Source organism: Coffea arabica, chromosome 11c, assembly GCF_036785885.1.
Source record: "Coffea arabica cultivar ET-39 chromosome 11c, Coffea Arabica ET-39 HiFi, whole genome shotgun sequence".
In the NCBI taxonomy this organism is placed as follows: Eukaryota; Viridiplantae; Streptophyta; class Magnoliopsida; order Gentianales; family Rubiaceae; genus Coffea; species Coffea arabica.
Window position 1 is genome coordinate 19,883,576 of NC_092330.1, and position 26,917 is coordinate 19,910,492.

Sequence of the window (26,917 nt, forward strand, 5' to 3'; positions counted from 1 at the left end):
TTCATGAATTGACGCTTAGAATGAATTCGGGTCCAGAAAAGCCAAACTGCTTCACAGGACGTGGCGGTTTAAAAGAATAAAGCGAAAGGAACATGGCGGGTGCGATCATACCAGCACTAATGCACCGGATCCCATCAGAACTTCGAAGTTAAGCGTGCTTGGGCGACAGTAGTACTAGGATGGGTGACCCTAGGCCGGTCAACGGGTCGGGTCTACACCCGGATCCGGATCGGATCCCTGAAATTTTTGCGGGTATGGGTAGGGATTTAATTCCGTTATCCGGATCCGGATCCGTTTTTTCAAACAAAAAAACGGGTCGGATACGGAATATAGTATTCCGACCCGTATTAGAACCGGATCCGGATATAAATGATTTAATAATTTATAAAAAATATATATTATCAATATAATTTGATTAGGATGATGTATTTGAGTAAAATCAATTTGATTTATTTTCTTATTTGGTTTTTTCTTTGCATTAGCTAGAAATTTGTTTACAAATATATCTTTTTCTCTTTTTTGTTAGAAATTATAAATTTCGGCAAATTTGTTCGGGTAGACCCGACCCGGATCCGAGACTCGCCGGGTCCGGATCCGGAACACCGAATAAAAGACCCGTCGGGTAAACGGGTCGGCTCCGGGTCCGGGTCCGGAATAATGAATTCCGGCCCGGACCCGGCCCGTTGACACCCCTAGGTGACCCCCTGGGAAATCCTCGTGTTGCACCCCTCCCTTTTTTGTTTCGAAATCCAAATTTTCCCTTCGTTCTTTATGCTGTAGTAATTTAGCTCCGTCGGAACGATTGCTTTATATTTTGCTTCTCATCGAAGCATGAAGGCGGATCTGAAGGCGCGAGACAAGTCAGGAACGGTACGGCTGGATCGAAGCCCGGTTCGTCGGTCAAAGTTGTCGGCGCAAATGTATAAGCGCAAGCGTGAAGGATCAATTTCAGGATAATTGAGAGTTGCGCGACGAGGGAAAAAAAAATGGTGCAAATCAACAAGAAAAAAATGTAAAAGTAAATAAATAAAAGGATGAGGGGAAATTCTTGAATTGACGCTTAAAATGAATTCGGGTCCAGAAAAGCCACACTGCTTCACAGGACGGGGCAGTTTAAAAGAATAAAGCGAAAGGAACATGGCGGGTGCGATCATACCAGCACTAATGCACCGGATCCCATCAGAACTTCGAAGTTAAGCGTGCTTGGGCGACAGTAGTACTAGGATGGGTGACCCTAGGCCGGTCAACGGGTCGGGTCTACACCCGGATCCGGATCGGATCCCTGAAATTTTTGCGGGTATGGGTAGGGATTTAATTCCGTTATCCGGATCCGGATCCGTTTTTTCAAACAAAAAAACGGGTCGGATACGGAATATAGTATTCCGACCCGTATTAGACCCGGATCCGGATATAAATGATTTAATAATTTATAAAAAATATATATTATCAATATAATTTGATTAGGATGATGTATTTGAGTAAAATCAATTTGATTTATTTTCTTATTTGGTTTTTTCTTTGCATTAGCTAGAAATTTGTTTACAAATATATCTTTTTCTCTTTTTTGTTAGAAATTATAAATTTCGGCAAATTTGTTCGGGTAGACCCGACCCGGATCCGAGACTCGCCGGGTCCGGATCCGGAACACCGAATAAAAGACCCGTCGGGTAAACGGGTCGGCTCCGGGTCCGGGTCCGGAATAATGAATTCCGGCCCGGACCCGGCCCGTTGACACCCCTAGGTGACCCCCTGGGAAATCCTCGTGTTGCACCCCTCCCTTTTTTGTTTCGAAATCCAAATTTTCCCTTCGTTCTTTATGCTGTAGTAATTTAGCTCCGTCGGAACGATTGCTTTATATTTTGCTTCTCATCGAAGCATGAAGGCGGATCTGAAGGCGCGAGACAAGTCAGGAACGGTACGGCTGGATCGAAGCCCGGTTCGTCGGTCAAAGTTGTCGGCGCAAATGTATAAGCGCAAGCGTGAAGGATCAATTTCAGGATAATTGAGAGTTGCGCGACGAGGGAAAAAAAAATGGTGCAAATCAACAAGAAAAAAATGTAAAAGTAAATAAATAAAAGGATGAGGGGAAATTCTTGAATTGACGCTTAAAATGAATTCGGGTCCAGAAAAGCCACACTGCTTCACAGGACGGGGCAGTTTAAAAGAATAAAGCGAAAGGAACATGGTGGGTGCGATCATACCAGCACTAATGCACCGGATCCCATCAGAACTCCGAAGTTAAGCGTGCTTGGGCGAGAGTAGTACTAGGATGGGTGACCCCCTGGGAAGTCCTCGTGTTGCACCCCTCCCTTTTTTGTTTCGAAATCCAAATTTCCCCTTCGTTCTTTATGCTGTAGTAATTTAGCTCCGTCGGAACGATTGCTTTATATTTTGCTTCTTATCGAAGCATGAAGGCGGATCTGAAGGCGCGAGACAAGTCAGGAACGGTACGGCTGGATCGAAGCCCGGATCGTCGGTCAAAGTTGTCGGCGCAAATGTATAAGCGCAAGCGTGAAGGATCAATTTCAGGATAATTGAGAGTTGTGCGACGAGGGAAAAAAAAGGTGCAAAGCAACAAGAAAAAAATATAAAAGTAAATAAATAAAAGGATGAGAGGAAATTCATGAATTGACGCTTAGAATGAATTCGGGTCCAGAAAAGCCAAACTGCTTCACAGGACGTGGCAGTTTAAAAGAATAAAGCGAAAGGAACATGGCGGGTGCGATCATACCAGCACTAATGCACCGGATCCCATCAGAACTTCGAAGTTAAGCGTGCTTGGGCGACAGTAGTACTAGGATGGGTGACCCTAGGCCGGTCAACGGGTCGGGTCTACACCCGGATCCGGATCGGATCCCTGAAATTTTTGCTGGTATGGGTAGGGATTTAATTCCGTTATCCGGATCCGGATCCGTTTTTTCAAACAAAAAAACGGGTCGGATACGGAATATAGTATTCCGACCCGTACTAGACCCGGATCCGGATATAAATGATTTAATAATTTATAAAAAATATATATTATCAATATAATTTGATTAGGATGATGTATTTGAGTAAAATCAATTTGATTTATTTTCTTATTTGGTTTTTTCTTTGCTTTAGCTAGAAATTAGTTTACAAATATATCTTTTTCTCTTTTTTGTTAGAAATTATAAATTTTGGCAAATTTGTTCGGGTAGACCCGACCCGGATCCGAGACTCGCCGGGTCCGGATCCGGAACACCGAATAAAAGACCCGTCGGGTAAACGGGTCGGATCCGGGTCCGGGTCCGGAATAAAGAATTCCGGCCCGGATCCGGCCCGTTGACACCCCTAGGTGACCCCCTGGGAAATCCTCGTGTTGCACCCCTCCCTTTTTTGTTTCGAAATCCAAATTTTCCCTTCGTTCTTTATGCTGTAGTAATTTAGCTCCGTCGGAACGATTGCTTTATATTTTGCTTCTCATCGAAGCATGAAGGCGGATCTGAAGGCGCGAGACAAGTCAGGAACGGTACGGCTGAATCGAAGCCCGGATCGTCGGTCAATGTTGTCGGCGCAAATGCATAAGCGCAAGCGTGAAGGATCAATTTCAGGATAATTGAGAGTTGTGCGACGAGGGAAAAAAAAGGTGCAAAGCAACAAGAAAAAAATATAAAAGTAAATAAATAAAAGGATGAGAGGAAATTCATGAATTGACGCTTAGAATGAATTCGGGTCCAGAAAAGCCAAACTGCTTCACAGGACGTGGCGGTTTAAAAGAATAAAGCGAAAGGAACATGGCGGGTGCGATCATACCAGCACTAATGCACCGGATCCCATCAGAACTTCGAAGTTAAGCGTGCTTGGGCGACAGTAGTACTAGGATGGGTGACCCTAGGCCGGTCAACGGGTCGGGTCTACACCCGGATCCGGATCGGATCCCTGAAATTTTTGCGGGTATGGGTAGGGATTTAATTCCGTTATCCGGATCCGGATCCGTTTTTTCAAACAAAAAAACGGGTCGGATACGGAATATAGTATTCCGACCCGTATTAGAACCGGATCCGGATATAAATGATTTAATAATTTATAAAAAATATATATTATCAATATAATTTGATTAGGATGATGTATTTGAGTAAAATCAATTTGATTTATTTTCTTATTTGGTTTTTTCTTTGCATTAGCTAGAAATTTGTTTACAAATATATCTTTTTCTCTTTTTTGTTAGAAATTATAAATTTCGGCAAATTTGTTCGGGTAGACCCGACCCGGATCCGAGACTCGCCGGGTCCGGATCCGGAACACCGAATAAAAGACCCGTCGGGTAAACGGGTCGGCTCCGGGTCCGGGTCCGGAATAATGAATTCCGGCCCGGACCCGGCCCGTTGACACCCCTAGGTGACCCCCTGGGAAATCCTCGTGTTGCACCCCTCCCTTTTTTGTTTCGAAATCCAAATTTTCCCTTCGTTCTTTATGCTGTAGTAATTTAGCTCCGTCGGAACGATTGCTTTATATTTTGCTTCTCATCGAAGCATGAAGGCGGATCTGAAGGCGCGAGACAAGTCAGGAACGGTACGGCTGGATCGAAGCCCGGTTCGTCGGTCAAAGTTGTCGGCGCAAATGTATAAGCGCAAGCGTGAAGGATCAATTTCAGGATAATTGAGAGTTGCGCGACGAGGGAAAAAAAAATGGTGCAAATCAACAAGAAAAAAATGTAAAAGTAAATAAATAAAAGGATGAGGGGAAATTCTTGAATTGACGCTTAAAATGAATTCGGGTCCAGAAAAGCCACACTGCTTCACAGGACGGGGCAGTTTAAAAGAATAAAGCGAAAGGAACATGGTGGGTGCGATCATACCAGCACTAATGCACCGGATCCCATCAGAACTCCGAAGTTAAGCGTGCTTGGGCGAGAGTAGTACTAGGATGGGTGACCCCCTGGGAAGTCCTCGTGTTGCACCCCTCCCTTTTTTGTTTCGAAATCCAAATTTCCCCTTCGTTCTTTATGCTGTAGTAATTTAGCTCCGTCGGAACGATTGCTTTATATTTTGCTTCTTATCGAAGCATGAAGGCGGATCTGAAGGCGCGAGACAAGTCAGGAACGGTACGGCTGGATCGAAGCCCGGATCGTCGGTCAAAGTTGTCGGCGCAAATGTATAAGCGCAAGCGTGAAGGATCAATTTCAGGATAATTGAGAGTTGTGCGACGAGGGAAAAAAAAGGTGCAAAGCAACAAGAAAAAAATATAAAAGTAAATAAATAAAAGGATGAGAGGAAATTCATGAATTGACGCTTAGAATGAATTCGGGTCCAGAAAAGCCAAACTGCTTCACAGGACGTGGCAGTTTAAAAGAATAAAGCGAAAGGAACATGGCGGGTGCGATCATACCAGCACTAATGCACCGGATCCCATCAGAACTTCGAAGTTAAGCGTGCTTGGGCGACAGTAGTACTAGGATGGGTGACCCTAGGCCGGTCAACGGGTCGGGTCTACACCCGGATCCGGATCGGATCCCTGAAATTTTTGCTGGTATGGGTAGGGATTTAATTCCGTTATCCGGATCCGGATCCGTTTTTTCAAACAAAAAAACGGGTCGGATACGGAATATAGTATTCCGACCCGTACTAGACCCGGATCCGGATATAAATGATTTAATAATTTATAAAAAATATATATTATCAATATAATTTGATTAGGATGATGTATTTGAGTAAAATCAATTTGATTTATTTTCTTATTTGGTTTTTTCTTTGCATTAGCTAGAAATTTGTTTACAAATATATCTTTTTCTCTTTTTTGTTAGAAATTATAAATTTCGGCAAATTTGTTCGGGTAGACCCGACCCGGATCCGAGACTCGCCGGGTCCGGATCCGGAACACCGAATAAAAGACCCGTCGGGTAAACGGGTCGGCTCCGGGTCCGGGTCCGGAATAATGAATTCCGGCCCGGACCCGGCCCGTTGACACCCCTAGGTGACCCCCTGGGAAATCCTCGTGTTGCACCCCTCCCTTTTTTGTTTCGAAATCCAAATTTTCCCTTCGTTCTTTATGCTGTAGTAATTTAGCTCCGTCGGAACGATTGCTTTATATTTTGCTTCTCATCGAAGCATGAAGGCGGATCTGAAGGCGCGAGACAAGTCAGGAACGGTACGGCTGGATCGAAGCCCGGTTCGTCGGTCAAAGTTGTCGGCGCAAATGTATAAGCGCAAGCGTGAAGGATCAATTTCAGGATAATTGAGAGTTGCGCGACGAGGGAAAAAAAAATGGTGCAAATCAACAAGAAAAAAATGTAAAAGTAAATAAATAAAAGGATGAGGGGAAATTCTTGAATTGACGCTTAAAATGAATTCGGGTCCAGAAAAGCCACACTGCTTCACAGGACGGGGCAGTTTAAAAGAATAAAGCGAAAGGAACATGGTGGGTGCGATCATACCAGCACTAATGCACCGGATCCCATCAGAACTCCGAAGTTAAGCGTGCTTGGGCGAGAGTAGTACTAGGATGGGTGACCCCCTGGGAAGTCCTCGTGTTGCACCCCTCCCTTTTTTGTTTCGAAATCCAAATTTCCCCTTCGTTCTTTATGCTGTAGTAATTTAGCTCCGTCGGAACGATTGCTTTATATTTTGCTTCTTATCGAAGCATGAAGGCGGATCTGAAGGCGCGAGACAAGTCAGGAACGGTACGGCTGGATCGAAGCCCGGATCGTCGGTCAAAGTTGTCGGCGCAAATGTATAAGCGCAAGCGTGAAGGATCAATTTCAGGATAATTGAGAGTTGTGCGACGAGGGAAAAAAAAGGTGCAAAGCAACAAGAAAAAAATATAAAAGTAAATAAATAAAAGGATGAGAGGAAATTCATGAATTGACGCTTAGAATGAATTCGGGTCCAGAAAAGCCAAACTGCTTCACAGGACGTGGCAGTTTAAAAGAATAAAGCGAAAGGAACATGGCGGGTGCGATCATACCAGCACTAATGCACCGGATCCCATCAGAACTTCGAAGTTAAGCGTGCTTGGGCGACAGTAGTACTAGGATGGGTGACCCTAGGCCGGTCAACGGGTCGGGTCTACACCCGGATCCGGATCGGATCCCTGAAATTTTTGCTGGTATGGGTAGGGATTTAATTCCGTTATCCGGATCCGGATCCGTTTTTTCAAACAAAAAAACGGGTCGGATACGGAATATAGTATTCCGACCCGTACTAGACCCGGATCCGGATATAAATGATTTAATAATTTATAAAAAATATATATTATCAATATAATTTGATTAGGATGATGTATTTGAGTAAAATCAATTTGATTTATTTTCTTATTTGGTTTTTTCTTTGCTTTAGCTAGAAATTAGTTTACAAATATATCTTTTTCTCTTTTTTGTTAGAAATTATAAATTTTGGCAAATTTGTTCGGGTAGACCCGACCCGGATCCGAGACTCGCCGGGTCCGGATCCGGAACACCGAATAAAAGACCCGTCGGGTAAACGGGTCGGATCCGGGTCCGGGTCCGGAATAAAGAATTCCGGCCCGGATCCGGCCCGTTGACACCCCTAGGTGACCCCCTGGGAAATCCTCGTGTTGCACCCCTCCCTTTTTTGTTTCGAAATCCAAATTTTCCCTTCGTTCTTTATGCTGTAGTAATTTAGCTCCGTCGGAACGATTGCTTTATATTTTGCTTCTCATCGAAGCATGAAGGCGGATCTGAAGGCGCGAGACAAGTCAGGAACGGTACGGCTGAATCGAAGCCCGGATCGTCGGTCAATGTTGTCGGCGCAAATGCATAAGCGCAAGCGTGAAGGATCAATTTCAGGATAATTGAGAGTTGTGCGACGAGGGAAAAAAAAGGTGCAAAGCAACAAGAAAAAAATATAAAAGTAAATAAATAAAAGGATGAGAGGAAATTCATGAATTGACGCTTAGAATGAATTCGGGTCCAGAAAAGCCAAACTGCTTCACAGGACGTGGCGGTTTAAAAGAATAAAGCGAAAGGAACATGGCGGGTGCGATCATACCAGCACTAATGCACCGGATCCCATCAGAACTTCGAAGTTAAGCGTGCTTGGGCGACAGTAGTACTAGGATGGGTGACCCTAGGCCGGTCAACGGGTCGGGTCTACACCCGGATCCGGATCGGATCCCTGAAATTTTTGCGGGTATGGGTAGGGATTTAATTCCGTTATCCGGATCCGGATCCGTTTTTTCAAACAAAAAAACGGGTCGGATACGGAATATAGTATTCCGACCCGTATTAGAACCGGATCCGGATATAAATGATTTAATAATTTATAAAAAATATATATTATCAATATAATTTGATTAGGATGATGTATTTGAGTAAAATCAATTTGATTTATTTTCTTATTTGGTTTTTTCTTTGCATTAGCTAGAAATTTGTTTACAAATATATCTTTTTCTCTTTTTTGTTAGAAATTATAAATTTCGGCAAATTTGTTCGGGTAGACCCGACCCGGATCCGAGACTCGCCGGGTCCGGATCCGGAACACCGAATAAAAGACCCGTCGGGTAAACGGGTCGGCTCCGGGTCCGGGTCCGGAATAATGAATTCCGGCCCGGACCCGGCCCGTTGACACCCCTAGGTGACCCCCTGGGAAATCCTCGTGTTGCACCCCTCCCTTTTTTGTTTCGAAATCCAAATTTTCCCTTCGTTCTTTATGCTGTAGTAATTTAGCTCCGTCGGAACGATTGCTTTATATTTTGCTTCTCATCGAAGCATGAAGGCGGATCTGAAGGCGCGAGACAAGTCAGGAACGGTACGGCTGGATCGAAGCCCGGTTCGTCGGTCAAAGTTGTCGGCGCAAATGTATAAGCGCAAGCGTGAAGGATCAATTTCAGGATAATTGAGAGTTGCGCGACGAGGGAAAAAAAAATGGTGCAAATCAACAAGAAAAAAATGTAAAAGTAAATAAATAAAAGGATGAGGGGAAATTCTTGAATTGACGCTTAAAATGAATTCGGGTCCAGAAAAGCCACACTGCTTCACAGGACGGGGCAGTTTAAAAGAATAAAGCGAAAGGAACATGGCGGGTGCGATCATACCAGCACTAATGCACCGGATCCCATCAGAACTTCGAAGTTAAGCGTGCTTGGGCGACAGTAGTACTAGGATGGGTGACCCTAGGCCGGTCAACGGGTCGGGTCTACACCCGGATCCGGATCGGATCCCTGAAATTTTTGCGGGTATGGGTAGGGATTTAATTCCGTTATCCGGATCCGGATCCGTTTTTTCAAACAAAAAAACGGGTCGGATACGGAATATAGTATTCCGACCCGTATTAGACCCGGATCCGGATATAAATGATTTAATAATTTATAAAAAATATATATTATCAATATAATTTGATTAGGATGATGTATTTGAGTAAAATCAATTTGATTTATTTTCTTATTTGGTTTTTTCTTTGCATTAGCTAGAAATTTGTTTACAAATATATCTTTTTCTCTTTTTTGTTAGAAATTATAAATTTCGGCAAATTTGTTCGGGTAGACCCGACCCGGATCCGAGACTCGCCGGGTCCGGATCCGGAACACCGAATAAAAGACCCGTCGGGTAAACGGGTCGGCTCCGGGTCCGGGTCCGGAATAATGAATTCCGGCCCGGACCCGGCCCGTTGACACCCCTAGGTGACCCCCTGGGAAATCCTCGTGTTGCACCCCTCCCTTTTTTGTTTCGAAATCCAAATTTTCCCTTCGTTCTTTATGCTGTAGTAATTTAGCTCCGTCGGAACGATTGCTTTATATTTTGCTTCTCATCGAAGCATGAAGGCGGATCTGAAGGCGCGAGACAAGTCAGGAACGGTACGGCTGGATCGAAGCCCGGTTCGTCGGTCAAAGTTGTCGGCGCAAATGTATAAGCGCAAGCGTGAAGGATCAATTTCAGGATAATTGAGAGTTGCGCGACGAGGGAAAAAAAAATGGTGCAAATCAACAAGAAAAAAATGTAAAAGTAAATAAATAAAAGGATGAGGGGAAATTCTTGAATTGACGCTTAAAATGAATTCGGGTCCAGAAAAGCCACACTGCTTCACAGGACGGGGCAGTTTAAAAGAATAAAGCGAAAGGAACATGGTGGGTGCGATCATACCAGCACTAATGCACCGGATCCCATCAGAACTCCGAAGTTAAGCGTGCTTGGGCGAGAGTAGTACTAGGATGGGTGACCCCCTGGGAAGTCCTCGTGTTGCACCCCTCCCTTTTTTGTTTCGAAATCCAAATTTCCCCTTCGTTCTTTATGCTGTAGTAATTTAGCTCCGTCGGAACGATTGCTTTATATTTTGCTTCTTATCGAAGCATGAAGGCGGATCTGAAGGCGCGAGACAAGTCAGGAACGGTACGGCTGGATCGAAGCCCGGATCGTCGGTCAAAGTTGTCGGCGCAAATGTATAAGCGCAAGCGTGAAGGATCAATTTCAGGATAATTGAGAGTTGTGCGACGAGGGAAAAAAAAGGTGCAAAGCAACAAGAAAAAAATATAAAAGTAAATAAATAAAAGGATGAGAGGAAATTCATGAATTGACGCTTAGAATGAATTCGGGTCCAGAAAAGCCAAACTGCTTCACAGGACGTGGCAGTTTAAAAGAATAAAGCGAAAGGAACATGGCGGGTGCGATCATACCAGCACTAATGCACCGGATCCCATCAGAACTTCGAAGTTAAGCGTGCTTGGGCGACAGTAGTACTAGGATGGGTGACCCTAGGCCGGTCAACGGGTCGGGTCTACACCCGGATCCGGATCGGATCCCTGAAATTTTTGCTGGTATGGGTAGGGATTTAATTCCGTTATCCGGATCCGGATCCGTTTTTTCAAACAAAAAAACGGGTCGGATACGGAATATAGTATTCCGACCCGTACTAGACCCGGATCCGGATATAAATGATTTAATAATTTATAAAAAATATATATTATCAATATAATTTGATTAGGATGATGTATTTGAGTAAAATCAATTTGATTTATTTTCTTATTTGGTTTTTTCTTTGCTTTAGCTAGAAATTAGTTTACAAATATATCTTTTTCTCTTTTTTGTTAGAAATTATAAATTTTGGCAAATTTGTTCGGGTAGACCCGACCCGGATCCGAGACTCGCCGGGTCCGGATCCGGAACACCGAATAAAAGACCCGTCGGGTAAACGGGTCGGATCCGGGTCCGGGTCCGGAATAAAGAATTCCGGCCCGGATCCGGCCCGTTGACACCCCTAGGTGACCCCCTGGGAAATCCTCGTGTTGCACCCCTCCCTTTTTTGTTTCGAAATCCAAATTTTCCCTTCGTTCTTTATGCTGTAGTAATTTAGCTCCGTCGGAACGATTGCTTTATATTTTGCTTCTCATCGAAGCATGAAGGCGGATCTGAAGGCGCGAGACAAGTCAGGAACGGTACGGCTGAATCGAAGCCCGGATCGTCGGTCAATGTTGTCGGCGCAAATGCATAAGCGCAAGCGTGAAGGATCAATTTCAGGATAATTGAGAGTTGTGCGACGAGGGAAAAAAAAGGTGCAAAGCAACAAGAAAAAAATATAAAAGTAAATAAATAAAAGGATGAGAGGAAATTCATGAATTGACGCTTAGAATGAATTCGGGTCCAGAAAAGCCAAACTGCTTCACAGGACGTGGCGGTTTAAAAGAATAAAGCGAAAGGAACATGGCGGGTGCGATCATACCAGCACTAATGCACCGGATCCCATCAGAACTTCGAAGTTAAGCGTGCTTGGGCGACAGTAGTACTAGGATGGGTGACCCTAGGCCGGTCAACGGGTCGGGTCTACACCCGGATCCGGATCGGATCCCTGAAATTTTTGCGGGTATGGGTAGGGATTTAATTCCGTTATCCGGATCCGGATCCGTTTTTTCAAACAAAAAAACGGGTCGGATACGGAATATAGTATTCCGACCCGTATTAGAACCGGATCCGGATATAAATGATTTAATAATTTATAAAAAATATATATTATCAATATAATTTGATTAGGATGATGTATTTGAGTAAAATCAATTTGATTTATTTTCTTATTTGGTTTTTTCTTTGCATTAGCTAGAAATTTGTTTACAAATATATCTTTTTCTCTTTTTTGTTAGAAATTATAAATTTCGGCAAATTTGTTCGGGTAGACCCGACCCGGATCCGAGACTCGCCGGGTCCGGATCCGGAACACCGAATAAAAGACCCGTCGGGTAAACGGGTCGGCTCCGGGTCCGGGTCCGGAATAATGAATTCCGGCCCGGACCCGGCCCGTTGACACCCCTAGGTGACCCCCTGGGAAATCCTCGTGTTGCACCCCTCCCTTTTTTGTTTCGAAATCCAAATTTTCCCTTCGTTCTTTATGCTGTAGTAATTTAGCTCCGTCGGAACGATTGCTTTATATTTTGCTTCTCATCGAAGCATGAAGGCGGATCTGAAGGCGCGAGACAAGTCAGGAACGGTACGGCTGGATCGAAGCCCGGTTCGTCGGTCAAAGTTGTCGGCGCAAATGTATAAGCGCAAGCGTGAAGGATCAATTTCAGGATAATTGAGAGTTGCGCGACGAGGGAAAAAAAAATGGTGCAAATCAACAAGAAAAAAATGTAAAAGTAAATAAATAAAAGGATGAGGGGAAATTCTTGAATTGACGCTTAAAATGAATTCGGGTCCAGAAAAGCCACACTGCTTCACAGGACGGGGCAGTTTAAAAGAATAAAGCGAAAGGAACATGGTGGGTGCGATCATACCAGCACTAATGCACCGGATCCCATCAGAACTCCGAAGTTAAGCGTGCTTGGGCGAGAGTAGTACTAGGATGGGTGACCCCCTGGGAAGTCCTCGTGTTGCACCCCTCCCTTTTTTGTTTCGAAATCCAAATTTCCCCTTCGTTCTTTATGCTGTAGTAATTTAGCTCCGTCGGAACGATTGCTTTATATTTTGCTTCTTATCGAAGCATGAAGGCGGATCTGAAGGCGCGAGACAAGTCAGGAACGGTACGGCTGGATCGAAGCCCGGATCGTCGGTCAAAGTTGTCGGCGCAAATGTATAAGCGCAAGCGTGAAGGATCAATTTCAGGATAATTGAGAGTTGTGCGACGAGGGAAAAAAAAGGTGCAAAGCAACAAGAAAAAAATATAAAAGTAAATAAATAAAAGGATGAGAGGAAATTCATGAATTGACGCTTAGAATGAATTCGGGTCCAGAAAAGCCAAACTGCTTCACAGGACGTGGCAGTTTAAAAGAATAAAGCGAAAGGAACATGGCGGGTGCGATCATACCAGCACTAATGCACCGGATCCCATCAGAACTTCGAAGTTAAGCGTGCTTGGGCGACAGTAGTACTAGGATGGGTGACCCTAGGCCGGTCAACGGGTCGGGTCTACACCCGGATCCGGATCGGATCCCTGAAATTTTTGCTGGTATGGGTAGGGATTTAATTCCGTTATCCGGATCCGGATCCGTTTTTTCAAACAAAAAAACGGGTCGGATACGGAATATAGTATTCCGACCCGTACTAGACCCGGATCCGGATATAAATGATTTAATAATTTATAAAAAATATATATTATCAATATAATTTGATTAGGATGATGTATTTGAGTAAAATCAATTTGATTTATTTTCTTATTTGGTTTTTTCTTTGCTTTAGCTAGAAATTAGTTTACAAATATATCTTTTTCTCTTTTTTGTTAGAAATTATAAATTTTGGCAAATTTGTTCGGGTAGACCCGACCCGGATCCGAGACTCGCCGGGTCCGGATCCGGAACACCGAATAAAAGACCCGTCGGGTAAACGGGTCGGATCCGGGTCCGGGTCCGGAATAAAGAATTCCGGCCCGGATCCGGCCCGTTGACACCCCTAGGTGACCCCCTGGGAAATCCTCGTGTTGCACCCCTCCCTTTTTTGTTTCGAAATCCAAATTTTCCCTTCGTTCTTTATGCTGTAGTAATTTAGCTCCGTCGGAACGATTGCTTTATATTTTGCTTCTCATCGAAGCATGAAGGCGGATCTGAAGGCGCGAGACAAGTCAGGAACGGTACGGCTGAATCGAAGCCCGGATCGTCGGTCAATGTTGTCGGCGCAAATGCATAAGCGCAAGCGTGAAGGATCAATTTCAGGATAATTGAGAGTTGTGCGACGAGGGAAAAAAAAGGTGCAAAGCAACAAGAAAAAAATATAAAAGTAAATAAATAAAAGGATGAGAGGAAATTCATGAATTGACGCTTAGAATGAATTCGGGTCCAGAAAAGCCAAACTGCTTCACAGGACGTGGCGGTTTAAAAGAATAAAGCGAAAGGAACATGGCGGGTGCGATCATACCAGCACTAATGCACCGGATCCCATCAGAACTTCGAAGTTAAGCGTGCTTGGGCGACAGTAGTACTAGGATGGGTGACCCTAGGCCGGTCAACGGGTCGGGTCTACACCCGGATCCGGATCGGATCCCTGAAATTTTTGCGGGTATGGGTAGGGATTTAATTCCGTTATCCGGATCCGGATCCGTTTTTTCAAACAAAAAAACGGGTCGGATACGGAATATAGTATTCCGACCCGTATTAGAACCGGATCCGGATATAAATGATTTAATAATTTATAAAAAATATATATTATCAATATAATTTGATTAGGATGATGTATTTGAGTAAAATCAATTTGATTTATTTTCTTATTTGGTTTTTTCTTTGCATTAGCTAGAAATTTGTTTACAAATATATCTTTTTCTCTTTTTTGTTAGAAATTATAAATTTCGGCAAATTTGTTCGGGTAGACCCGACCCGGATCCGAGACTCGCCGGGTCCGGATCCGGAACACCGAATAAAAGACCCGTCGGGTAAACGGGTCGGCTCCGGGTCCGGGTCCGGAATAATGAATTCCGGCCCGGACCCGGCCCGTTGACACCCCTAGGTGACCCCCTGGGAAATCCTCGTGTTGCACCCCTCCCTTTTTTGTTTCGAAATCCAAATTTTCCCTTCGTTCTTTATGCTGTAGTAATTTAGCTCCGTCGGAACGATTGCTTTATATTTTGCTTCTCATCGAAGCATGAAGGCGGATCTGAAGGCGCGAGACAAGTCAGGAACGGTACGGCTGGATCGAAGCCCGGTTCGTCGGTCAAAGTTGTCGGCGCAAATGTATAAGCGCAAGCGTGAAGGATCAATTTCAGGATAATTGAGAGTTGCGCGACGAGGGAAAAAAAAATGGTGCAAATCAACAAGAAAAAAATGTAAAAGTAAATAAATAAAAGGATGAGGGGAAATTCTTGAATTGACGCTTAAAATGAATTCGGGTCCAGAAAAGCCACACTGCTTCACAGGACGGGGCAGTTTAAAAGAATAAAGCGAAAGGAACATGGCGGGTGCGATCATACCAGCACTAATGCACCGGATCCCATCAGAACTTCGAAGTTAAGCGTGCTTGGGCGACAGTAGTACTAGGATGGGTGACCCTAGGCCGGTCAACGGGTCGGGTCTACACCCGGATCCGGATCGGATCCCTGAAATTTTTGCGGGTATGGGTAGGGATTTAATTCCGTTATCCGGATCCGGATCCGTTTTTTCAAACAAAAAAACGGGTCGGATACGGAATATAGTATTCCGACCCGTATTAGACCCGGATCCGGATATAAATGATTTAATAATTTATAAAAAATATATATTATCAATATAATTTGATTAGGATGATGTATTTGAGTAAAATCAATTTGATTTATTTTCTTATTTGGTTTTTTCTTTGCATTAGCTAGAAATTTGTTTACAAATATATCTTTTTCTCTTTTTTGTTAGAAATTATAAATTTCGGCAAATTTGTTCGGGTAGACCCGACCCGGATCCGAGACTCGCCGGGTCCGGATCCGGAACACCGAATAAAAGACCCGTCGGGTAAACGGGTCGGCTCCGGGTCCGGGTCCGGAATAATGAATTCCGGCCCGGACCCGGCCCGTTGACACCCCTAGGTGACCCCCTGGGAAATCCTCGTGTTGCACCCCTCCCTTTTTTGTTTCGAAATCCAAATTTTCCCTTCGTTCTTTATGCTGTAGTAATTTAGCTCCGTCGGAACGATTGCTTTATATTTTGCTTCTCATCGAAGCATGAAGGCGGATCTGAAGGCGCGAGACAAGTCAGGAACGGTACGGCTGGATCGAAGCCCGGTTCGTCGGTCAAAGTTGTCGGCGCAAATGTATAAGCGCAAGCGTGAAGGATCAATTTCAGGATAATTGAGAGTTGCGCGACGAGGGAAAAAAAAATGGTGCAAATCAACAAGAAAAAAATGTAAAAGTAAATAAATAAAAGGATGAGGGGAAATTCTTGAATTGACGCTTAAAATGAATTCGGGTCCAGAAAAGCCACACTGCTTCACAGGACGGGGCAGTTTAAAAGAATAAAGCGAAAGGAACATGGTGGGTGCGATCATACCAGCACTAATGCACCGGATCCCATCAGAACTCCGAAGTTAAGCGTGCTTGGGCGAGAGTAGTACTAGGATGGGTGACCCCCTGGGAAGTCCTCGTGTTGCACCCCTCCCTTTTTTGTTTCGAAATCCAAATTTCCCCTTCGTTCTTTATGCTGTAGTAATTTAGCTCCGTCGGAACGATTGCTTTATATTTTGCTTCTTATCGAAGCATGAAGGCGGATCTGAAGGCGCGAGACAAGTCAGGAACGGTACGGCTGGATCGAAGCCCGGATCGTCGGTCAAAGTTGTCGGCGCAAATGTATAAGCGCAAGCGTGAAGGATCAATTTCAGGATAATTGAGAGTTGTGCGACGAGGGAAAAAAAAGGTGCAAAGCAACAAGAAAAAAATATAAAAGTAAATAAATAAAAGGATGAGAGGAAATTCATGAATTGACGCTTAGAATGAATTCGGGTCCAGAAAAGCCAAACTGCTTCACAGGACGTGGCAGTTTAAAAGAATAAAGCGAAAGGAACATGGCGGGTGCGATCATACCAGCACTAATGCACCGGATCCCATCAGAACTTCGAAGTTAAGCGTGCTTGGGCGACAGTAGTACTAGGATGGGTGACCCTAGGCCGGTCAACGGGTCGGGTCTACACCCGGATCCGGATCGGATCCCTGAAATTTTTGCTGGTATGGGTAGGGATTTAATTCCGTTATCCGGATCCGGATCCGTTTTTTCAAACAAAAAAACGGGTCGGATACGGAATATAGTATTCCGACCCGTACTAGACCCGGATCCGGATATAAATGATTTAATAATTTATAAAAAATATATATTATCAATATAATTTGATTAGGATGATGTATTTGAGTAAAATCAATTTGATTTATTTTCTTATTTGGTTTTTTCTTTGCTTTAGCTAGAAATTAGTTTACAAATATATCTTTTTCTCTTTTTTGTTAGAAATTATAAATTTTGGCAAATTTGTTCGGGTAGACCCGACCCGGATCCGAGACTCGCCGGGTCCGGATCCGGAACACCGAATAAAAGACCCGTCGGGTAAACGGGTCGGATCCGGGTCCGGGTCCGGAATAAAGAATTCCGGCCCGGATCCGGCCCGTTGACACCCCTAGGTGACCCCCTGGGAAATCCTCGTGTTGCACCCCTCCCTTTTTTGTTTCGAAATCCAAATTTTCCCTTCGTTCTTTATGCTGTAGTAATTTAGCTCCGTCGGAACGATTGCTTTATATTTTGCTTCTCATCGAAGCATGAAGGCGGATCTGAAGGCGCGAGACAAGTCAGGAACGGTACGGCTGAATCGAAGCCCGGATCGTCGGTCAATGTTGTCGGCGCAAATGCATAAGCGCAAGCGTGAAGGATCAATTTCAGGATAATTGAGAGTTGTGCGACGAGGGAAAAAAAAGGTGCAAAGCAACAAGAAAAAAATATAAAAGTAAATAAATAAAAGGATGAGAGGAAATTCATGAATTGACGCTTAGAATGAATTCGGGTCCAGAAAAGCCAAACTGCTTCACAGGACGTGGCGGTTTAAAAGAATAAAGCGAAAGGAACATGGCGGGTGCGATCATACCAGCACTAATGCACCGGATCCCATCAGAACTTCGAAGTTAAGCGTGCTTGGGCGACAGTAGTACTAGGATGGGTGACCCTAGGCCGGTCAACGGGTCGGGTCTACACCCGGATCCGGATCGGATCCCTGAAATTTTTGCGGGTATGGGTAGGGATTTAATTCCGTTATCCGGATCCGGATCCGTTTTTTCAAACAAAAAAACGGGTCGGATACGGAATATAGTATTCCGACCCGTATTAGAACCGGATCCGGATATAAATGATTTAATAATTTATAAAAAATATATATTATCAATATAATTTGATTAGGATGATGTATTTGAGTAAAATCAATTTGATTTATTTTCTTATTTGGTTTTTTCTTTGCATTAGCTAGAAATTTGTTTACAAATATATCTTTTTCTCTTTTTTGTTAGAAATTATAAATTTCGGCAAATTTGTTCGGGTAGACCCGACCCGGATCCGAGACTCGCCGGGTCCGGATCCGGAACACCGAATAAAAGACCCGTCGGGTAAACGGGTCGGCTCCGGGTCCGGGTCCGGAATAATGAATTCCGGCCCGGACCCGGCCCGTTGACACCCCTAGGTGACCCCCTGGGAAATCCTCGTGTTGCACCCCTCCCTTTTTTGTTTCGAAATCCAAATTTTCCCTTCGTTCTTTATGCTGTAGTAATTTAGCTCCGTCGGAACGATTGCTTTATATTTTGCTTCTCATCGAAGCATGAAGGCGGATCTGAAGGCGCGAGACAAGTCAGGAACGGTACGGCTGGATCGAAGCCCGGTTCGTCGGTCAAAGTTGTCGGCGCAAATGTATAAGCGCAAGCGTGAAGGATCAATTTCAGGATAATTGAGAGTTGCGCGACGAGGGAAAAAAAAATGGTGCAAATCAACAAGAAAAAAATGTAAAAGTAAATAAATAAAAGGATGAGGGGAAATTCTTGAATTGACGCTTAAAATGAATTCGGGTCCAGAAAAGCCACACTGCTTCACAGGACGGGGCAGTTTAAAAGAATAAAGCGAAAGGAACATGGCGGGTGCGATCATACCAGCACTAATGCACCGGATCCCATCAGAACTTCGAAGTTAAGCGTGCTTGGGCGACAGTAGTACTAGGATGGGTGACCCTAGGCCGGTCAACGGGTCGGGTCTACACCCGGATCCGGATCGGATCCCTGAAATTTTTGCGGGTATGGGTAGGGATTTAATTCCGTTATCCGGATCCGGATCCGTTTTTTCAAACAAAAAAACGGGTCGGATACGGAATATAGTATTCCGACCCGTATTAGACCCGGATCCGGATATAAATGATTTAATAATTTATAAAAAATATATATTATCAATATAATTTGATTAGGATGATGTATTTGAGTAAAATCAATTTGATTTATTTTCTTATTTGGTTTTTTCTTTGCATTAGCTAGAAATTTGTTTACAAATATATCTTTTTCTCTTTTTTGTTAGAAATTATAAATTTCGGCAAATTTGTTCGGGTAGACCCGACCCGGATCCGAGACTCGCCGGGTCCGGATCCGGAACACCGAATAAAAGACCCGTCGGGTAAACGGGTCGGCTCCGGGTCCGGGTCCGGAATAATGAATTCCGGCCCGGACCCGGCCCGTTGACACCCCTAGGTGACCCCCTGGGAAATCCTCGTGTTGCACCCCTCCCTTTTTTGTTTCGAAATCCAAATTTTCCCTTCGTTCTTTATGCTGTAGTAATTTAGCTCCGTCGGAACGATTGCTTTATATTTTGCTTCTCATCGAAGCATGAAGGCGGATCTGAAGGCGCGAGACAAGTCAGGAACGGTACGGCTGGATCGAAGCCCGGTTCGTCGGTCAAAGTTGTCGGCGCAAATGTATAAGCGCAAGCGTGAAGGATCAATTTCAGGATAATTGAGAGTTGCGCGACGAGGGAAAAAAAAATGGTGCAAATCAACAAGAAAAAAATGTAAAAGTAAATAAATAAAAGGATGAGGGGAAATTCTTGAATTGACGCTTAAAATGAATTCGGGTCCAGAAAAGCCACACTGCTTCACAGGACGGGGCAGTTTAAAAGAATAAAGCGAAAGGAACATGGTGGGTGCGATCATACCAGCACTAATGCACCGGATCCCATCAGAACTCCGAAGTTAAGCGTGCTTGGGCGAGAGTAGTACTAGGATGGGTGACCCCCTGGGAAGTCCTCGTGTTGCACCCCTCCCTTTTTTGTTTCGAAATCCAAATTTCCCCTTCGTTCTTTATGCTGTAGTAATTTAGCTCCGTCGGAACGATTGCTTTATATTTTGCTTCTTATCGAAGCATGAAGGCGGATCTGAAGGCGCGAGACAAGTCAGGAACGGTACGGCTGGATCGAAGCCCGGATCGTCGGTCAAAGTTGTCGGCGCAAATGTATAAGCGCAAGCGTGAAGGATCAATTTCAGGATAATTGAGAGTTGTGCGACGAGGGAAAAAAAAGGTGCAAAGCAACAAGAAAAAAATATAAAAGTAAATAAATAAAAGGATGAGAGGAAATTCATGAATTGACGCTTAGAATGAATTCGGGTCCAGAAAAGCCAAACTGCTTCACAGGACGTGGCAGTTTAAAAGAATAAAGCGAAAGGAACATGGCGGGTGCGATCATACCAGCACTAATGCACCGGATCCCATCAGAACTTCGAAGTTAAGCGTGCTTGGGCGACAGTAGTACTAGGATGGGTGACCCTAGGCCGGTCAACGGGTCGGGTCTACACCCGGATCCGGATCGGATCCCTGAAATTTTTGCTGGTATGGGTAGGGATTTAATTCCGTTATCCGGATCCGGATCCGTTTTTTCAAACAAAAAAACGGGTCGGATACGGAATATAGTATTCCGACCCGTACTAGACCCGGATCCGGATATAAATGATTTAATAATTTATAAAAAATATATATTATCAATATAATTTGATTAGGATGATGTATTTGAGTAAAATCAATTTGATTTATTTTCTTATTTGGTTTTTTCTTTGCTTTAGCTAGAAATTAGTTTACAAATATATCTTTTTCTCTTTTTTGTTAGAAATTATAAATTTTGGCAAATTTGTTCGGGTAGACCCGACCCGGATCCGAGACTCGCCGGGTCCGGATCCGGAACACCGAATAAAAGACCCGTCGGGTAAACGGGTCGGATCCGGGTCCGGGTCCGGAATAAAGAATTCCGGCCCGGATCCGGCCCGTTGACACCCCTAGGTGACCCCCTGGGAAATCCTCGTGTTGCACCCCTCCCTTTTTTGTTTCGAAATCCAAATTTTCCCTTCGTTCTTTATGCTGTAGTAATTTAGCTCCGTCGGAACGATTGCTTTATATTTTGCTTCTCATCGAAGCATGAAGGCGGATCTGAAGGCGCGAGACAAGTCAGGAACGGTACGGCTGAATCGAAGCCCGGATCGTCGGTCAATGTTGTCGGCGCAAATGCATAAGCGCAAGCGTGAAGGATCAATTTCAGGATAATTGAGAGTTGTGCGACGAGGGAAAAAAAAGGTGCAAAGCAACAAGAAAAAAATATAAAAGTAAATAAATAAAAGGATGAGAGGAAATTCATGAATTGACGCTTAGAATGAATTCGGGTCCAGAAAAGCCAAACTGCTTCACAGGACGTGGCGGTTTAAAAGAATAAAGCGAAAGGAACATGGCGGGTGCGATCATACCAGCACTAATGCACCGGATCCCATCAGAACTTCGAAGTTAAGCGTGCTTGGGCGACAGTAGTACTAGGATGGGTGACCCTAGGCCGGTCAACGGGTCGGGTCTACACCCGGATCCGGATCGGATCCCTGAAATTTTTGCGGGTATGGGTAGGGATTTAATTCCGTTATCCGGATCCGGATCCGTTTTTTCAAACAAAAAAACGGGTCGGATACGGAATATAGTATTCCGACCCGTATTAGACCCGGATCCGGATATAAATGATTTAATAATTTATAAAAAATATATATTATCAATATAATTTGATTAGGATGATGTATTTGAGTAAAATCAATTTGATTTATTTTCTTATTTGGTTTTTTCTTTGCATTAGCTAGAAATTTGTTTACAAATATATCTTTTTCTCTTTTTTGTTAGAAATTATAAATTTCGGCAAATTTGTTCGGGTAGACCCGACCCGGATCCGAGACTCGCCGGGTCCGGATCCGGAACACCGAATAAAAGACCCGTCGGGTAAACGGGTCGGCTCCGGGTCCGGGTCCGGAATAATGAATTCCGGCCCGGACCCGGCCCGTTGACACCCCTAGGTGACCCCCTGGGAAATCCTCGTGTTGCACCCCTCCCTTTTTTGTTTCGAAATCCAAATTTTCCCTTCGTTCTTTATGCTGTAGTAATTTAGCTCCGTCGGAACGATTGCTTTATATTTTGCTTCTCATCGAAGCATGAAGGCGGATCTGAAGGCGCGAGACAAGTCAGGAACGGTACGGCTGGATCGAAGCCCGGTTCGTCGGTCAAAGTTGTCGGCGCAAATGTATAAGCGCAAGCGTGAAGGATCAATTTCAGGATAATTGAGAGTTGCGCGACGAGGGAAAAAAAAATGGTGCAAATCAACAAGAAAAAAATGTAAAAGTAAATAAATAAAAGGATGAGGGGAAATTCTTGAATTGACGCTTAAAATGAATTCGGGTCCAGAAAAGCCACACTGCTTCACAGGACGGGGCAGTTTAAAAGAATAAAGCGAAAGGAACATGGCGGGTGCGATCATACCAGCACTAATGCACCGGATCCCATCAGAACTTCGAAGTTAAGCGTGCTTGGGCGACAGTAGTACTAGGATGGGTGACCCTAGGCCGGTCAACGGGTCGGGTCTACACCCGGATCCGGATCGGATCCCTGAAATTTTTGCGGGTATGGGTAGGGATTTAATTCCGTTATCCGGATCCGGATCCGTTTTTTCAAACAAAAAAACGGGTCGGATACGGAATATAGTATTCCGACCCGTATTAGACCCGGATCCGGATATAAATGATTTAATAATTTATAAAAAATATATATTATCAATATAATTTGATTAGGATGATGTATTTGAGTAAAATCAATTTGATTTATTTTCTTATTTGGTTTTTTCTTTGCATTAGCTAGAAATTTGTTTACAAATATATCTTTTTCTCTTTTTTGTTAGAAATTATAAATTTCGGCAAATTTGTTCGGGTAGACCCGACCCGGATCCGAGACTCGCCGGGTCCGGATCCGGAACACCGAATAAAAGACCCGTCGGGTAAACGGGTCGGCTCCGGGTCCGGGTCCGGAATAATGAATTCCGGCCCGGACCCGGCCCGTTGACACCCCTAGGTGACCCCCTGGGAAATCCTCGTGTTGCACCCCTCCCTTTTTTGTTTCGAAATCCAAATTTTCCCTTCGTTCTTTATGCTGTAGTAATTTAGCTCCGTCGGAACGATTGCTTTATATTTTGCTTCTCATCGAAGCATGAAGGCGGATCTGAAGGCGCGAGACAAGTCAGGAACGGTACGGCTGGATCGAAGCCCGGTTCGTCGGTCAAAGTTGTCGGCGCAAATGTATAAGCGCAAGCGTGAAGGATCAATTTCAGGATAATTGAGAGTTGCGCGACGAGGGAAAAAAAAATGGTGCAAATCAACAAGAAAAAAATGTAAAAGTAAATAAATAAAAGGATGAGGGGAAATTCTTGAATTGACGCTTAAAATGAATTCGGGTCCAGAAAAGCCACACTGCTTCACAGGACGGGGCAGTTTAAAAGAATAAAGCGAAAGGAACATGGTGGGTGCGATCATACCAGCACTAATGCACCGGATCCCATCAGAACTCCGAAGTTAAGCGTGCTTGGGCGAGAGTAGTACTAGGATGGGTGACCCCCTGGGAAGTCCTCGTGTTGCACCCCTCCCTTTTTTGTTTCGAAATCCAAATTTCCCCTTCGTTCTTTATGCTGTAGTAATTTAGCTCCGTCGGAACGATTGCTTTATATTTTGCTTCTTATCGAAGCATGAAGGCGGATCTGAAGGCGCGAGACAAGTCAGGAACGGTACGGCTGGATCGAAGCCCGGATCGTCGGTCAAAGTTGTCGGCGCAAATGTATAAGCGCAAGCGTGAAGGATCAATTTCAGGATAATTGAGAGTTGTGCGACGAGGGAAAAAAAAGGTGCAAAGCAACAAGAAAAAAATATAAAAGTAAATAAATAAAAGGATGAGAGGAAATTCATGAATTGACGCTTAGAATGAATTCGGGTCCAGAAAAGCCAAACTACTTCACAGGACGTGGCAGTTTAAAAGAATAAAGCGAAAGGAACATGGCGGGTGCGATCATACCAGCACTAATGCACCGGATCCCATCAGAACTTCGAAGTTAAGCGTGCTTGGGCGACAGTAGTACTAGGATGGGTGACCCTAGGCCGGTCAACGGGTCGGGTCTACACCCGGATCCGGATCGGATCCCTGAAATTTTTGCTGGTATGGGTAGGGATTTAATTCCGTTATCCGGATCCGGATCCGTTTTTTCAAACAAAAAAACGGGTCGGATACGGAATATAGTATTCCGACCCGTACTAGACCCGGATCCGGATATAAATGATTTAATAATTTATAAAAAATATATATTATCAATATAATTTGATTAGGATGATGTATTTGAGTAAAATCAATTTGATTTATTTTCTTATTTGGTTTTTTCTTTGCTTTAGCTAGAAATTAGTTTACAAATATATCTTTTTCTCTTTTTTGTTAGAAATTATAAATTTTGGCAAATTTGTTCGGGTAGACCCGACCCGGATCCGAGACTCGCCGGGTCCGGATCCGGAACACCGAATAAAAGACCCGTCGGGTAAACGGGTCGGATCCGGGTCCGGGTCCGGAATAAAGAATTCCGGCCCGGATCCGGCCCGTTGACACCCCTAGGTGACCCCCTGGGAAATCCTCGTGTTGCACCCCTCCCTTTTTTGTTTCGAAATCCAAATTTTCCCTTCGTTCTTTATGCTGTAGTAATTTAGCTCCGTCGGAACGATTGCTTTATATTTTGCTTCTCATCGAAGCATGAAGGCGGATCTGAAGGCGCGAGACAAGTCAGGAACGGTACGGCTGAATCGAAGCCCGGATCGTCGGTCAATGTTGTCGGCGCAAATGCATAAGCGCAAGCGTGAAGGATCAATTTCAGGATAATTGAGAGTTGTGCGACGAGGGAAAAAAAAGGTGCAAAGCAACAAGAAAAAAATATAAAAGTAAATAAATAAAAGGATGAGAGGAAATTCATGAATTGACGCTTAGAATGAATTCGGGTCCAGAAAAGCCAAACTGCTTCACAGGACGTGGCGGTTTAAAAGAATAAAGCGAAAGGAACATGGCGGGTGCGATCATACCAGCACTAATGCACCGGATCCCATCAGAACTTCGAAGTTAAGCGTGCTTGGGCGACAGTAGTACTAGGATGGGTGACCCTAGGCCGGTCAACGGGTCGGGTCTACACCCGGATCCGGATCGGATCCCTGAAATTTTTGCGGGTATGGGTAGGGATTTAATTCCGTTATCCGGATCCGGATCCGTTTTTTCAAACAAAAAAACGGGTCGGATACGGAATATAGTATTCCGACCCGTATTAGACCCGGATCCGGATATAAATGATTTAATAATTTATAAAAAATATATATTATCAATATAATTTGATTAGGATGATGTATTTGAGTAAAATCAATTTGATTTATTTTCTTATTTGGTTTTTTCTTTGCATTAGCTAGAAATTTGTTTACAAATATATCTTTTTCTCTTTTTTGTTAGAAATTATAAATTTCGGCAAATTTGTTCGGGTAGACCCGACCCGGATCCGAGACTCGCCGGGTCCGGATCCGGAACACCGAATAAAAGACCCGTCGGGTAAACGGGTCGGCTCCGGGTCCGGGTCCGGAATAATGAATTCCGGCCCGGACCCGGCCCGTTGACACCCCTAGGTGACCCCCTGGGAAATCCTCGTGTTGCACCCCTCCCTTTTTTGTTTCGAAATCCAAATTTTCCCTTCGTTCTTTATGCTGTAGTAATTTAGCTCCGTCGGAACGATTGCTTTATATTTTGCTTCTCATCGAAGCATGAAGGCGGATCTGAAGGCGCGAGACAAGTCAGGAACGGTACGGCTGGATCGAAGCCCGGTTCGTCGGTCAAAGTTGTCGGCGCAAATGTATAAGCGCAAGCGTGAAGGATCAATTTCAGGATAATTGAGAGTTGCGCGACGAGGGAAAAAAAAATGGTGCAAATCAACAAGAAAAAAATGTAAAAGTAAATAAATAAAAGGATGAGGGGAAATTCTTGAATTGACGCTTAAAATGAATTCGGGTCCAGAAAAGCCACACTGCTTCACAGGACGGGGCAGTTTAAAAGAATAAAGCGAAAGGAACATGGCGGGTGCGATCATACCAGCACTAATGCACCGGATCCCATCAGAACTTCGAAGTTAAGCGTGCTTGGGCGACAGTAGTACTAGGATGGGTGACCCTAGGCCGGTCAACGGGTCGGGTCTACACCCGGATCCGGATCGGATCCCTGAAATTTTTGCGGGTATGGGTAGGGATTTAATTCCGTTATCCGGATCCGGATCCGTTTTTTCAAACAAAAAAACGGGTCGGATACGGAATATAGTATTCCGACCCGTATTAGACCCGGATCCGGATATAAATGATTTAATAATTTATAAAAAATATATATTATCAATATAATTTGATTAGGATGATGTATTTGAGTAAAATCAATTTGATTTATTTTCTTATTTGGTTTTTTCTTTGCATTAGCTAGAAATTAGTTTACAAATATATCTTTTTCTCTTTTTTGTTAGAAATTATAAATTTTGGCAAATTTGTTCGGGTAGACCCGACCCGGATCCGAGACTCGCCGGGTCCGGATCCGGAACACCGAATAAAAGACCCGTCGGGTAAACGGGTCGGCTCCGGGTCCGGGTCCGGAATAATGAATTCCGGCCCGGACCCGGCCCGTTGACACCCCTAGGTGACCCCCTGGGAAATCCTCGTGTTGCACCCCTCCCTTTTTTGTTTCGA

At 44.2% G+C, this 26,917-nt stretch overlaps 8 non-coding genes and 22 pseudogenes across 8 annotated transcripts; all 30 read left to right on the forward strand.

Annotated features, from left to right (window-relative positions):
• The first annotated feature begins 97 nt into the window (after positions 1-97).
• On the forward strand, positions 98-215 carry LOC140019321 (5S ribosomal RNA; annotated as a pseudogene).
• Positions 216-1,142: 927 nt separating this feature from the next.
• Positions 1,143-1,260, forward strand: LOC140019322 (5S ribosomal RNA; annotated as a pseudogene).
• Positions 1,261-2,187: 927 nt separating this feature from the next.
• LOC140020643 (5S ribosomal RNA) lies at positions 2,188-2,306 on the forward strand. The gene has a single exon (XR_011824740.1). It is a non-coding gene; the product is annotated as a 5S ribosomal RNA (ribosomal RNA).
• Positions 2,307-2,717: 411 nt separating this feature from the next.
• On the forward strand, positions 2,718-2,835 carry LOC140019324 (5S ribosomal RNA; annotated as a pseudogene).
• Positions 2,836-3,760: 925 nt separating this feature from the next.
• On the forward strand, positions 3,761-3,878 carry LOC140019325 (5S ribosomal RNA; annotated as a pseudogene).
• A 927-nt stretch (positions 3,879-4,805) lies between these two features.
• Positions 4,806-4,924, forward strand: LOC140020756 (5S ribosomal RNA). Its single transcript, XR_011824751.1, has one exon. It is a non-coding gene; the product is annotated as a 5S ribosomal RNA (ribosomal RNA).
• A 411-nt stretch (positions 4,925-5,335) lies between these two features.
• On the forward strand, positions 5,336-5,453 carry LOC140019326 (5S ribosomal RNA; annotated as a pseudogene).
• A 927-nt stretch (positions 5,454-6,380) lies between these two features.
• LOC140020796 (5S ribosomal RNA) lies at positions 6,381-6,499 on the forward strand. Its single transcript, XR_011824766.1, has one exon. It is a non-coding gene; the product is annotated as a 5S ribosomal RNA (ribosomal RNA).
• A 411-nt stretch (positions 6,500-6,910) lies between these two features.
• On the forward strand, positions 6,911-7,028 carry LOC140019327 (5S ribosomal RNA; annotated as a pseudogene).
• A 925-nt stretch (positions 7,029-7,953) lies between these two features.
• LOC140019328 (5S ribosomal RNA) lies at positions 7,954-8,071 on the forward strand (annotated as a pseudogene).
• Positions 8,072-8,998: 927 nt separating this feature from the next.
• On the forward strand, positions 8,999-9,116 carry LOC140019329 (5S ribosomal RNA; annotated as a pseudogene).
• A 927-nt stretch (positions 9,117-10,043) lies between these two features.
• Positions 10,044-10,162, forward strand: LOC140020810 (5S ribosomal RNA). The gene has a single exon (XR_011824780.1). It is a non-coding gene; the product is annotated as a 5S ribosomal RNA (ribosomal RNA).
• Positions 10,163-10,573: 411 nt separating this feature from the next.
• On the forward strand, positions 10,574-10,691 carry LOC140019330 (5S ribosomal RNA; annotated as a pseudogene).
• Positions 10,692-11,616: 925 nt separating this feature from the next.
• LOC140019331 (5S ribosomal RNA) lies at positions 11,617-11,734 on the forward strand (annotated as a pseudogene).
• Positions 11,735-12,661: 927 nt separating this feature from the next.
• LOC140020821 (5S ribosomal RNA) lies at positions 12,662-12,780 on the forward strand. Its single transcript, XR_011824791.1, has one exon. It is a non-coding gene; the product is annotated as a 5S ribosomal RNA (ribosomal RNA).
• Positions 12,781-13,191: 411 nt separating this feature from the next.
• On the forward strand, positions 13,192-13,309 carry LOC140019332 (5S ribosomal RNA; annotated as a pseudogene).
• A 925-nt stretch (positions 13,310-14,234) lies between these two features.
• Positions 14,235-14,352, forward strand: LOC140019333 (5S ribosomal RNA; annotated as a pseudogene).
• Positions 14,353-15,279: 927 nt separating this feature from the next.
• On the forward strand, positions 15,280-15,397 carry LOC140019335 (5S ribosomal RNA; annotated as a pseudogene).
• Positions 15,398-16,324: 927 nt separating this feature from the next.
• Positions 16,325-16,443, forward strand: LOC140020832 (5S ribosomal RNA). Its single transcript, XR_011824802.1, has one exon. It is a non-coding gene; the product is annotated as a 5S ribosomal RNA (ribosomal RNA).
• Positions 16,444-16,854: 411 nt separating this feature from the next.
• LOC140019337 (5S ribosomal RNA) lies at positions 16,855-16,972 on the forward strand (annotated as a pseudogene).
• A 925-nt stretch (positions 16,973-17,897) lies between these two features.
• Positions 17,898-18,015, forward strand: LOC140019338 (5S ribosomal RNA; annotated as a pseudogene).
• A 927-nt stretch (positions 18,016-18,942) lies between these two features.
• Positions 18,943-19,060, forward strand: LOC140019339 (5S ribosomal RNA; annotated as a pseudogene).
• A 927-nt stretch (positions 19,061-19,987) lies between these two features.
• On the forward strand, positions 19,988-20,106 carry LOC140020843 (5S ribosomal RNA). Its single transcript, XR_011824813.1, has one exon. It is a non-coding gene; the product is annotated as a 5S ribosomal RNA (ribosomal RNA).
• A 411-nt stretch (positions 20,107-20,517) lies between these two features.
• Positions 20,518-20,635, forward strand: LOC140019340 (5S ribosomal RNA; annotated as a pseudogene).
• Positions 20,636-21,560: 925 nt separating this feature from the next.
• LOC140019342 (5S ribosomal RNA) lies at positions 21,561-21,678 on the forward strand (annotated as a pseudogene).
• A 927-nt stretch (positions 21,679-22,605) lies between these two features.
• On the forward strand, positions 22,606-22,723 carry LOC140019343 (5S ribosomal RNA; annotated as a pseudogene).
• Positions 22,724-23,650: 927 nt separating this feature from the next.
• LOC140020854 (5S ribosomal RNA) lies at positions 23,651-23,769 on the forward strand. Its single transcript, XR_011824824.1, has one exon. It is a non-coding gene; the product is annotated as a 5S ribosomal RNA (ribosomal RNA).
• Positions 23,770-24,180: 411 nt separating this feature from the next.
• Positions 24,181-24,298, forward strand: LOC140019344 (5S ribosomal RNA; annotated as a pseudogene).
• Positions 24,299-25,223: 925 nt separating this feature from the next.
• LOC140019345 (5S ribosomal RNA) lies at positions 25,224-25,341 on the forward strand (annotated as a pseudogene).
• A 927-nt stretch (positions 25,342-26,268) lies between these two features.
• LOC140019346 (5S ribosomal RNA) lies at positions 26,269-26,386 on the forward strand (annotated as a pseudogene).
• Positions 26,387-26,917: the final 531 nt, after the last annotated feature.